Genomic DNA, 10,985 nt, shown 5'->3' on the forward strand with positions numbered 1-10,985 from the left:
AATATTTTTATACTTTACTAGGCTGCACTTTTTTCAGATGCAGTTATACCAATTATATTTAATTTTTATAGTTTATTCATTTTTATATGTACATATGGGAAAGGTGGGATTTGAATTATAATTTTTTTTGTATTTGCTTATATAAAAAAAATATAATTTTTACTTTCATTTTTAGTCCCTTTAGAGGACTTTACCCACTGCACATGGAACAGACTTTATGTACATCTAAATATATGATATTATTTGTTAAAGGTGTTGTCAAATTTTTTATATTGATGACCTATCCTCAGGATAGGTAATGTATTTCAGATGAGCTGAGGGCCGACTTTTATCATCTCCGTTGATCAGCTATTTGAATTCATACAAGCGCTGTGTTCTCTTTTCTGTTTACTTGCTCGCCATCGACATTACAGATGTGAGCAGGGTATAATTATAACTCCGACATCCCCATTCACTTCAAAAGGATGGCTTCTACCTATTCAAGTAAATAGGATAGCAGTCAGCCATCCTCCGATCTAATATTGATGACCTATCCTGAAAAAGCGGACAACCCCTTTAAAAGGAAAAAGAATAATGTAGAGACTCTTTTGTATGCCTTGTGTATACCTGTTTTAGTTAATGTGACATTTATGGGTTGTCTACCATCTTGATTCCTTCTTTCCCTCAGATATAGTTCTTTCAATTCAGTCTTCCCATCATTCCTCTGGATTTTCAGAGGCAGAGGGGGTAGGGTCTCATGTCACTAAGGGCTGCAAGTGATAGATCAGTGACATAGAAAAATCTGTCCTTTAGCTTACACTGTAGAGTCAGTGTATGCCTATCTGACGTAGCTTCAGACTGTCTCTCCTGCCTCCTGCTTGTGATGGATGTGTCCTGTCAGTTCTTACAAGCAGGAGGCAGGGTAGAGCAGTGAGAAGCTCAATCACATATAAAAATGACTATGGAGATTTTACTCACAGCACACAAGATAGTATAGAGAGCCAGTCATAGTTAAGAAGTTATCATTATATGGGCACACCTACTATACCACTGTACCCCTGCTCCCTTAGATAATGGGAAGGAAAAGGAAAAAAAAGGAAGTTTATTCAACCACTCAAGAATCCCCAGAGTGTCTGAAAGTAGGCGCCGACAGTGGTGGTAAAGTGAGTCTGAGTAACCCAAGGGAGGCAGCTCAAGAAGTGTCCAATGAAGGCACTCAATGTAGAATTGAAATACACAAGGGGGGAAAAAAAGGGGTCAATTGAACGGAGTCCAAATGACCAAGGGGGGTCACCTTTATTGCAAAAAATGTGGCTCAATGCGTTTCGGGGATCAAGGTTTCCCCTTCATCAGGAGAAAGTATGCTTGCTCCTGATGAAGGGGAAACCTTGATCCCCGAAACGCGTTGAGCCACATATTTTGCAATAAAGGTGATTTGATCAGAAGCACACTGCCTCGCTGCCATCATTCACTGAGACTCTACACACGATCCTGGCCAGGGGGGAACCGTCACAGGTGTTTTATGCTTATCCTGCTGACGACCCTCCAGTGAAGTAAGTGCCTCACTGGTGTTTCTCATCCATTTTACTCCTTGTTTTTACCCTTTGTTTTTAATCTTCTGCGGATACCGCTAGCAGGAATTGAACTTCATCTGCCTATCGGTCTCAAATTGACTTTGTACCGCTTAAATATTCCTTTTAAATATACCCTGTACTTGTATTTTTATTTGTCTGTATAAAATGCTGGTACTATACCACCGGGATACCACACTCTTGACCCACTTATAGCTCGGTTTGGTGCTCTTTGTACGTTTCCCCACCCCCCTTGGTCATTTGGACTCAGTTCAATTGACCCCTTTTTTCCCCCCTTGTGTATTTCAATTCTCCCTTAGATAAGTCAGAAGTAATATCTTCAGTAGCACCCTATGAATAGAGAGACATACAGAGAAACAAGGAGGGTGGGGATGGGTACGGTGGGAAGATTCCTGAGAACCGCCAGAAAGGATTTGATAGGCGATAGTGTAATCCTGTAGTTCGCAGGATGTCATCTACACAGGAGAGACTGCTCCCCTGTTTACACAGTAAAGTGTGCACTGGTCTAGGGGTCAGACTGGAGATTACATCATCAAATAGCCATAATAAAAAGGTGCAAAAAAACACTCTGTGGTCAGGCAGTTTTGTCTGGCATGTTGCTGCTACGAGCAATCTAACAGATAACTGATTGGTCACAATGCTACCAATCATTATTGCATGTGTATGGCTTAGGTAGCTTCCTTTTGCCTATACAACGTAGGTGTCATGATCAATATTAATTGTGGCATCTAAGGCGGTAAACAGTCCTGACTGGAGTTAAAGTTGGGCTTCTATGATAGTCGTGTGGGCATAACATTTAGGATGTAATGGTACATCCGAATAAGTGAAAACATTCAAAATCCTTAGTTTCACATATGACTTTTCTAATGAACCTGTAATGCCTCTTGTGTTGTTGTTTTTTTTTTCTAATATCTTAATATACCTTGATTTATACAGTACCAAGTACCAGGTGCCTGGTACCAGGCATTTCTGATGATTCCTGCAATTTCTTTGAGTTTGCACACTGCCTGTGACATGCTTTTGCATAGAGCGCAGCCTCACCTCTCCTGGGCCTCTGCAGCATCCTATTCACAGTTTGGAATGGTTTTCAGCATACAGCTAGATCTTCTGGTCACACTTCCTTATGTGAAGCATTAGAGAACTAAGAGATATAATTGTTTTTTGCTGTAAAACATGTGGCGGTAGCCTTCTAGAAATATATATCATTTTTTATTATATATTCATATATATTTTATGTCTGTGCCGTTAGTCTTTCCCGAAGTGGGTCGACACTGTGACATGTCAGCTTAACAATAAGGTGATTCCTGATGGGAAAGATTTTTGCTTCTATTTTTGGTGAATGCTAATTAAAATTAAATTGAAGTTTTGAATAGAAAGAACTTTTTTTTTTTTTTTGGACAAGTGCCCATGAAGAGGACTTTAAAGTAGGAGCCTAAAATGTAATTTCATTGATCTGTCCAGTCTTTTCATCTGCATCATCCTCCTGAATCTAGAAAGAAAAGATTATACTTACTAATTCAGCGCCAGAATGCCATGTAATTCATTATTGCTGGTGAATAAATATCTAAATGTTTTTTTTTTATGTCTGTGTGGACAGCAGTGAGGGCTAAGTGGCTAATTGGCTTGGATTAGACAGCCACTACCGCTAGCCCCAAGCCTCTTAGTTTTATTTTTTATGATAGAAAGAGGCAACAGTTCCCAGGGATTAGAGAAAGGTAAAGCTTATTCTTTTAATTTTCCTATAGACTGTTCCCACTACAAGACTCTGGGAAAATTGCTTTTTATGAGCAAGCCCACATATATGTAGGGAGGGAAATCTCATCATGAAACATGCCAATGTATAATTTTTATAAATATATATGTAGATTATACCCATATAATAGTCATATTTTCATGATGAAAATCAATGATTTCTAGGGAGGTAAATAAAGAGGTATATGATACTGTCTGACATTAAAACAGGTACCTAAGAAGTTGTATCTTGCATCCTGATGGTCTCTATACTATACTTTCCTCTTGTCACCTCCATCTCCTCCTGGCCATGTTCCTCACCCTTTCTGCATGTTGATTCTGCTTCTACAAGGAATTCAAGAAGTTCCACAGCAGCTTGAGCAATTGTACCATATAATATTTCAGCTACTGTCGAAACACTTTGAGGTCAAGAAAAGTATCTGATACATCTCACAGTGTTATATGAGGCCCGGGAAATTACATAGATATAAAGTGTGTCTTCTGCAACAAACAAACTTACAAAAAGAGTCACATTGGAGTTGTATATAAGTATCAGTCACAGATTACAAAACAGGAAACCATTTCTTTTAGTTCAGCTAATTAGGTCTACTTAACAGGTTACCACAAGAAGGAAAGCAATGGACAAAATACTGCTGGTCAAGCATGCATGGTCAAGAAGTTCAGACTCCAGACCAAACATCAAATTATAAGAGATCTGAGGCATTGACTGTAGAGTGATTATCTCTGCAACTGCTGATCTCCAGGAATTTTCACGTACAACAGTCTCTAGAGTTGAAAGGCAACTGTGGAAAAAAATAAAAGTCATCACATGGTCTAAAAATTTGACAATAACATGTATACAGGAGAGCATCTCTGCCCATTAAACTGAAGTGATAGTCTACAACAACAAAGGACTACACCAGATTCAGCCCTTTTCCGCCCGGTGGATCTAAGTAGAGAAAATGAATAGGTTCTCCCTTAGGAAAGGGCAGAAGAAAACTCTCCCAATGTTGATGCCAAATCCATGGCAGGTAATAAAGAAGTACAGCCACTAATGTTTAATGTTTTTTTCTGGCAGACACAACACTGGGAGCATGCACAAAGAAAAGGATAGCTAGATCCTACGATGGGGAGGTCTGAGTGGCTACATTGTCTGTTGAGCCCATGGTAGACAGTGGAGGATCTAGAAAGTGTCTCCAGGGTTGGGTGCTATGCTATAAGGGTGAAGGGCTAGGGCAGTGAATTGAATCTTTGCACCATCTGTGTAGAGAAGCCTAGGTATCATTAAAGATAAGGGTGGACACACCAAAAACGGACAGCTGAGAATTGGGAAAAACATGATATACCTCAATTTCTTTTCCACTATGCTGATGCTAAAGGTGTTTTTTGAGTGTTCAGAATAGGTCATCAATATCAGATCAATGGGGATACAACACCCGACACCACTACAAATTGTGGTTGTGCTTGGTATTGCACGTAAATGGGCCTCAGCTGCGCCTAGGCCATGTGACAGATGAAAGTGACGTCACATGGCCTAGGAAGAGGCTGCAGTGCTCAACAGCTGATCTTTAGGGGGGTGCTGGGAGTCAGACCCCCGCCGATCTGATATTGATGACCTATCCTGAGGATAGACCATCAATAGGAAAATCTCAGAAACCCCTTTAAGGTCTGAATTTGGCATAAACCTTAGGAATTTATGTATTAAAGAGAATGTGTCATCAGAAAATGACCTATTTAAATTACATTTTTGTGTTAAACAATTTTTTTCATTTTTGTATTTATTTTTATTTTTTATGTCACTATATAAAAAATAAAAAAAAGTTGTGATCCTGCAGTTTTCTCACTGGCCACTAGGCCTAATAATAGGTCATGATTTCCAGTTATGTTTAGGCAGAATTACAATGACAAGTAACATCTCTTTATAGATAACACAGGATCCATCATTCACAATAGGTGATATCAGAGCTTATTTAATCCCTCAGCTCAGGTCATAGAGCATGCCTAGAAAACTCTCCTATAGAAGTCAAAGGGGTGATCTCCTGTCCTTTGTTTCTATGGCCCAAGTAGCTGCTCTCAAAAGACAGGAAGTCTTAAAGGGCTTCTACCACCAGTAATACTGTTATGTAGCTGACTGACATTAGCGATGCACCCATGTCAGCACTACTTAACAGTATGTTTGTAACATTAGTCCCTGCAGCCGTTTTTGTAAAAAAAAAAAAGCACTTTTATTATATGCTAATTAGCCTCTAGGTGCTATGTGGGCTTGAAATCAGCACCTAGAGGCTCCGTCCACTCACCCTGTATCCCGCCCAGGTCCCCTGTTCTGCCCGCCCAGCTCCTCTTTATTGATGGCACGGTCCACCGCATCATTGACGAAATCCCGCGCCTGCAACATTCACTTCTGTCTTCGGCGCAGTGAGTGAATGATGCGCTCCTGGTGCCGGATTCCTCACTGCGCCTGCGCCGACTACGTCACAGTGAGGAAGCCAGCATCAGGAGAGCGGCCTTCACTCACTGCGCCTGCGCCGAAGACAGAAGTGAACGGCGCAGGCGCAGGGTTTTGTCAACGATGCGTTGGACCGTGGCTTCAATCAACAGGAGCGGGGCGGGCAGAACAGGGGACCTGGGCGGGATAAAGCGTGAGTAGACGGAGCCTCTAGGTGCTGATTTTACGCCCACATAGCACCTAGAGGCTCATTAGCATATTATAAAAGTGCTTATTTTACAAAAACGGCTGCAGGGACTAATGTTAGAAACATACTGTTATGTAGTGCTGACATGGGCGCATCGCTAATGTCAGTCAGCTACATAACAGTATTACTGGTGGTAGAAGCCCTTTAACATATTTTAGGCCTAGTGGTCAGAATGAAGATTGCAGGATTTTAGTTTTCATTTTAGTATTAGTTTTCTTTTAAGTATAGATAGTAAAGTGGATAATTAAAAGAAAAATCACCAACAATTCTAACAAAAAGTGTTTGACGTAAAGCCTTGATTTAAATAATAGCCAGTTTTCTGATGATACATCCCCTTTAATCCTCTCTTGCTCAGGGTATTGGTGGCCATATCCACACTGCTTGGGTTTAAATGAAATTCAACAACCTTGCATCTAGAGGAGCTTTCAGAGTTTTTCTTTTGTGTAAACTTTGGGGCAGTCACATTCGCGAACATCGAGTCCTGAGTAATTAATAACAAGACTGCAGACCTTTTACTAGCAGGAAAATGAGAATTTTGCCCTTCTTCAGAGCCTGAACTGGGTCAGGACGTTCTCAGAATTTACATTTCAATTAAAAGAGCAAACAATAATAACGCATTATGCCAACGGAGACTTGTTTCTCCCAAGGGAAGTAAACTGATATTCACTTTGCAAATGAAAAGTCCCTTCATTTAAGGAAGGCCACACATCAGGTGCAACTTATTGCCTGCTTGGATTTGAAGTCCTTAAAGCAACTCGATGGCCCTTCTGCAAGGTGTCGTATTAACTCCGCGCTGTTCATCTGGCCTCGGGCAGTGTTCGTCTAGAAGTGAGCTTGTGCGTGGCTGTGGAAGAAGATATTGCTGATACAAGCAGACAGTGAACTCTTTGTGATTTTATGGCAGCTGTAAAGATCAATTACAAGCCATTTTTAATAAGACAAACTGTTTTAATTTAAAGGGCTATTCCCATCTGGGACAGCGATGGCATATTGCTAAGATATGCCATCAATGTTAGATAGGTGCGGGACGGCCTACCTGTAGAACAAGCCCCCAAAACTAAAGGGAGGGCAGACGAGCATGCACAGGTCACCCTCGTTTACCACTATGGGAATCCAGAAAATAGCAGGAGAAGTCGGCGACCGATGTCAATTAGCCATTCGGAGGGTGATCGCGGGTTATTTCTGGTGTTCCCATTGCGGTGAATTGAGAGATGGCAGTGCATGCACGGTGCACCCTCCATTCACTGCAATAGGACTTCCAAAAATAGTCGAACGCACTTGCTCAGCTATTTTAAGAACTCCCATAGCGATAAATGTAGATCACACTGCACATGCATGGTATGTTCACTTTGGGGGCCAGTTCTGGGAGAGAGTTGGGACCCACATCTATCTGACATTGATGGCATATTCTAGTGATATAGCGCCTACACGAACCAACCCAATAGCCCCCCTAAATAATACTAGAATGTACTCATGTAATAAATCATGAATCTTTTATTATGACAAAAAATAATAATAAATAATAAATAGACAAGGTGAAAACAAAAGAAGACAAACATTGTTAGTTACCCATGATCAGTGGAGTACCCGAGGCAACAGAAATGCCTATACCCCAACTCTAACAATGTTTGTCTACAGTTATATTGTGTTACTTACAGCAATGGTTGTGTGGTCTGTGGGTTTACCATTGGGCCATATTATATGATCTGGTACTGGATATCTGTCTGACACACCACTGGTCGCCCCTAACCACCTGCATGCAGCTGTATCTTCTCTGTATGTTCATTGACATATTTACTGTGGGCATGTGTTGATGTATCTCATCAGTGTTCATTGCAGCTAGTAACTGTGGCCACATGCAGCCCCCTCTGTACACACACTTTGACATGCGGACCTTTTGATCTATATTATGTAATTTAGACTGGACACTTTTCTGGCATGATACTGGTGCCCATTTATCGTATGTATACTATAGTTGTACCATCAACTACTATCATTTTGTATAGTTACAGTGTTTTTTCATCCACGCTGTGCATTGTGGGAGCTATGCATACATGTTCTAGCCAGGGGATATTTCACATCATCATTACAATCAGCTGAGTACCTGTGCGATTCCCTCTATCAGGGGTATCAGGAGTGAGGAGATTTAGTCATCTCCTTTCCCTTTTCTTTTGTTTTCACCTTCTCTATTTATTATTTATTATTACTTTTTGTCATAATAAAAGATTCATGATTTATTACATGAGTACATTCTAGTATTATTTAGGGGCTATTGGGTTGGTTCGTGTAGGCGCTGCATTATGTATGTCTAGGCCCCCCTGTTATTTATATTGATCTATCTGAGGTATATGTTGGTTCTAATATTCTAGTGATATGACATTAATGGAGCTCTCTGGATGGTACCGGAATGCCCGTCGGCCCCATTGACTGTAGTGGTGTCCAGCGGAGATCCGCCTGCTATCTAGATTCGGTCAGACAACTACCGCTACATGTAGGCATGTGAATATCCTTTTTTTTGTTTAACCATGCAAGGATGCTTTGGGAGCATTACACTCTGTGGGGGCACTATGGGGGCATAAATAGAGTGTGGGGGCATAACTTATTTGTGGGAACACTATGGAGGCATAACTACTGTGGGACACTAATGGGCACTAAGGGGGCATAACTACTGTGTGGGGAAGGAAGGGGCCTAACTACTGTGTGGAGGCACTAAGGGGAAATAATTACCATGTGGGGGCACATGAGATTGGGGCTGTATAGATAGGCATTGGGCAGAGTTAAGGATCATGGCTCTGGATAGGTCATCAATATCAGATCGGCAGGGGTCCCGGATGTTGGGACCAGCTTTTAGAAGAGGTCGGCACTCTACCAGCGCCGTGACCTCTTCCTAGGCCATGTGACGTCACCGCACATTGGTCATATGGCCTAAATGCAGCTCAGCCCCATGGAAGTGAATGTAGCTGAGTTGCAATACCAAGCACAGACGCTATACGATATATTGTGCTGTGCTTGGAATGTTGCCAGGAGCCTGCTGCGTTAAGCAGAGCTCCTGTGAATCCGGAGGCTCCCTGAAACAGCTAATCGGCGAGAATACCAGGACTAAGAGCTTCACTAATGTGATGACTGACCTATCCAGAATGTAGGTCATCATTATGCCAGCATTATGACAGGAGAAGGCATTATTGGAGATTTATATTTCTCTGCCTCTTTCCCGTCAACATGGAGAGGCCCCACCAAATGTTTTGTCCATTGGTCTCCTCATGAATATGTCAATACATATGCCTCTTGTCTCATACCACGTGGCTTATACATGCACTTATTCTGGACATTTTATTCTACTAACTCCTTGTTTTCCACGCTGCATGAAACAGAAACATGCAGTCCTATAAGGGCGCCTTCACACATGGCAAATTTTGGTGACTGAATATCAGTTCCATTCACCTGAATGAGGCCTACAGAAATCGATATGCTTGCCGCCACAACAACTCCATTTAGATGGAATCTATTGCGTGTGAAGGCGTCTTAAAGGGTTATTGCCAACATAAACCTCGGGAGTCCCCACCGATCATGAGAATGGGGGCCTTGTTTTTTCTCATTTAAATGGAGTGGTGGTCATACATGCATGCCGCTGCATCAATAACTGTATTATCTACAAATTAAAAATTCGAATTCCTTTTGAACCACAAGTATTCGTGCTTAATGATCTTTCCAAATTAAAAAATCATAAGTATCAAAAGATCTTCCTGAGTAGAATATTGATGCTGGCTAGAGTACTGATCAGCCGGACCTGGTTTGCCCGTTCCACTCCAGACATCAACACATGGATAAACCTAACCGATAAGGTTAAAAACTACGAGAAAATTTTATATAAACGGAGGGAGGTTGAGGAACAGTGGAATAAGATATGGGATGGCTGGAAGATTGATTGATTAGTCGAGGTCAAGTTGGTTTATTTACGGGGGGCCTGCTTTGACGCACCACAGATTAGGGATTAGGGATTAGGGGGGAGGGAGGGGAGGGTTTTCTAAATGAAAGAAAAGATGAATTGAATAAATTATAATTATATATAATTAGTTGGGACACTAAGAATTGAGAGATTGTAAAAATGTCTGTAAAAAATGTTTTGTAGTGTTTTTCTAATAAATTTTTGTTGAAGAAATAAAAAAAAAAAAAAAAAAAAAAAATACATGCATGCCGCTGCTCCATTGTATGGGACTGCTGAAGATAGCCAAGTGCTTGTATTTGGCAAGGGCTTGGCTATCTCCAGCAGTCCCATTAAGCTAACTGGAGCAGCAGTGTGCATACTGGACAGCTGCTCCATCAAAATGAGGGAACCCTGTTCTCATGATTGAAGGGGACCCTAGAGGTCAGACCTCTGATGATCAGACAATTAACCCCTATCCTTCTATAGCGGTCATTAGTTTGTCCTGTGAAAAGCTCTTCAGTACATGTGTATTCTGTGAGGCCTCATATTTTGTACACTTTATGTTTTATTGAGAAGCAGTTCGGAGATACGCATATGCTTGAATAGCAATCCGAATCAACATGTGGCCTTACAATCACAAAATACTGTACTTTAAAATGAAAATACTTAATAAACAAACAAAAAAGGGAAAGAAACTACCAAAATATAATCTCCAATTTATATTTTTATTAATCCATAAAAAATAGATGAATATTTAGATACGAAATTAAACAATTGAGTCCAAAGCCCTTACAATTGACTGTGGAGTCTTCCATACGTTTAGAGATAATTTCTTCCTCATTTGTATCAAATTTGGTCAGCAAATGCATACGGTACTTTCCAACCTTCCACTTAGCATGACTCTGTTCTTGCAATGAAGAAAACTAATAAAAAAAATGAGAGGCAGAGTGCCTCATAGGACAGTACATTAGAACAGGTTATGGACGCTTGGTGGGAAAAAACAAGTAGACACTAACCTCTGTGTGAAGGATGCAACAACCAATATTTACCTATAATATAATTTGT

This window comes from Bufo gargarizans, chromosome 10 (assembly GCF_014858855.1).
Source record: "Bufo gargarizans isolate SCDJY-AF-19 chromosome 10, ASM1485885v1, whole genome shotgun sequence".
NCBI lineage: Eukaryota > Metazoa > Chordata > Amphibia > Anura > Bufonidae > Bufo > Bufo gargarizans.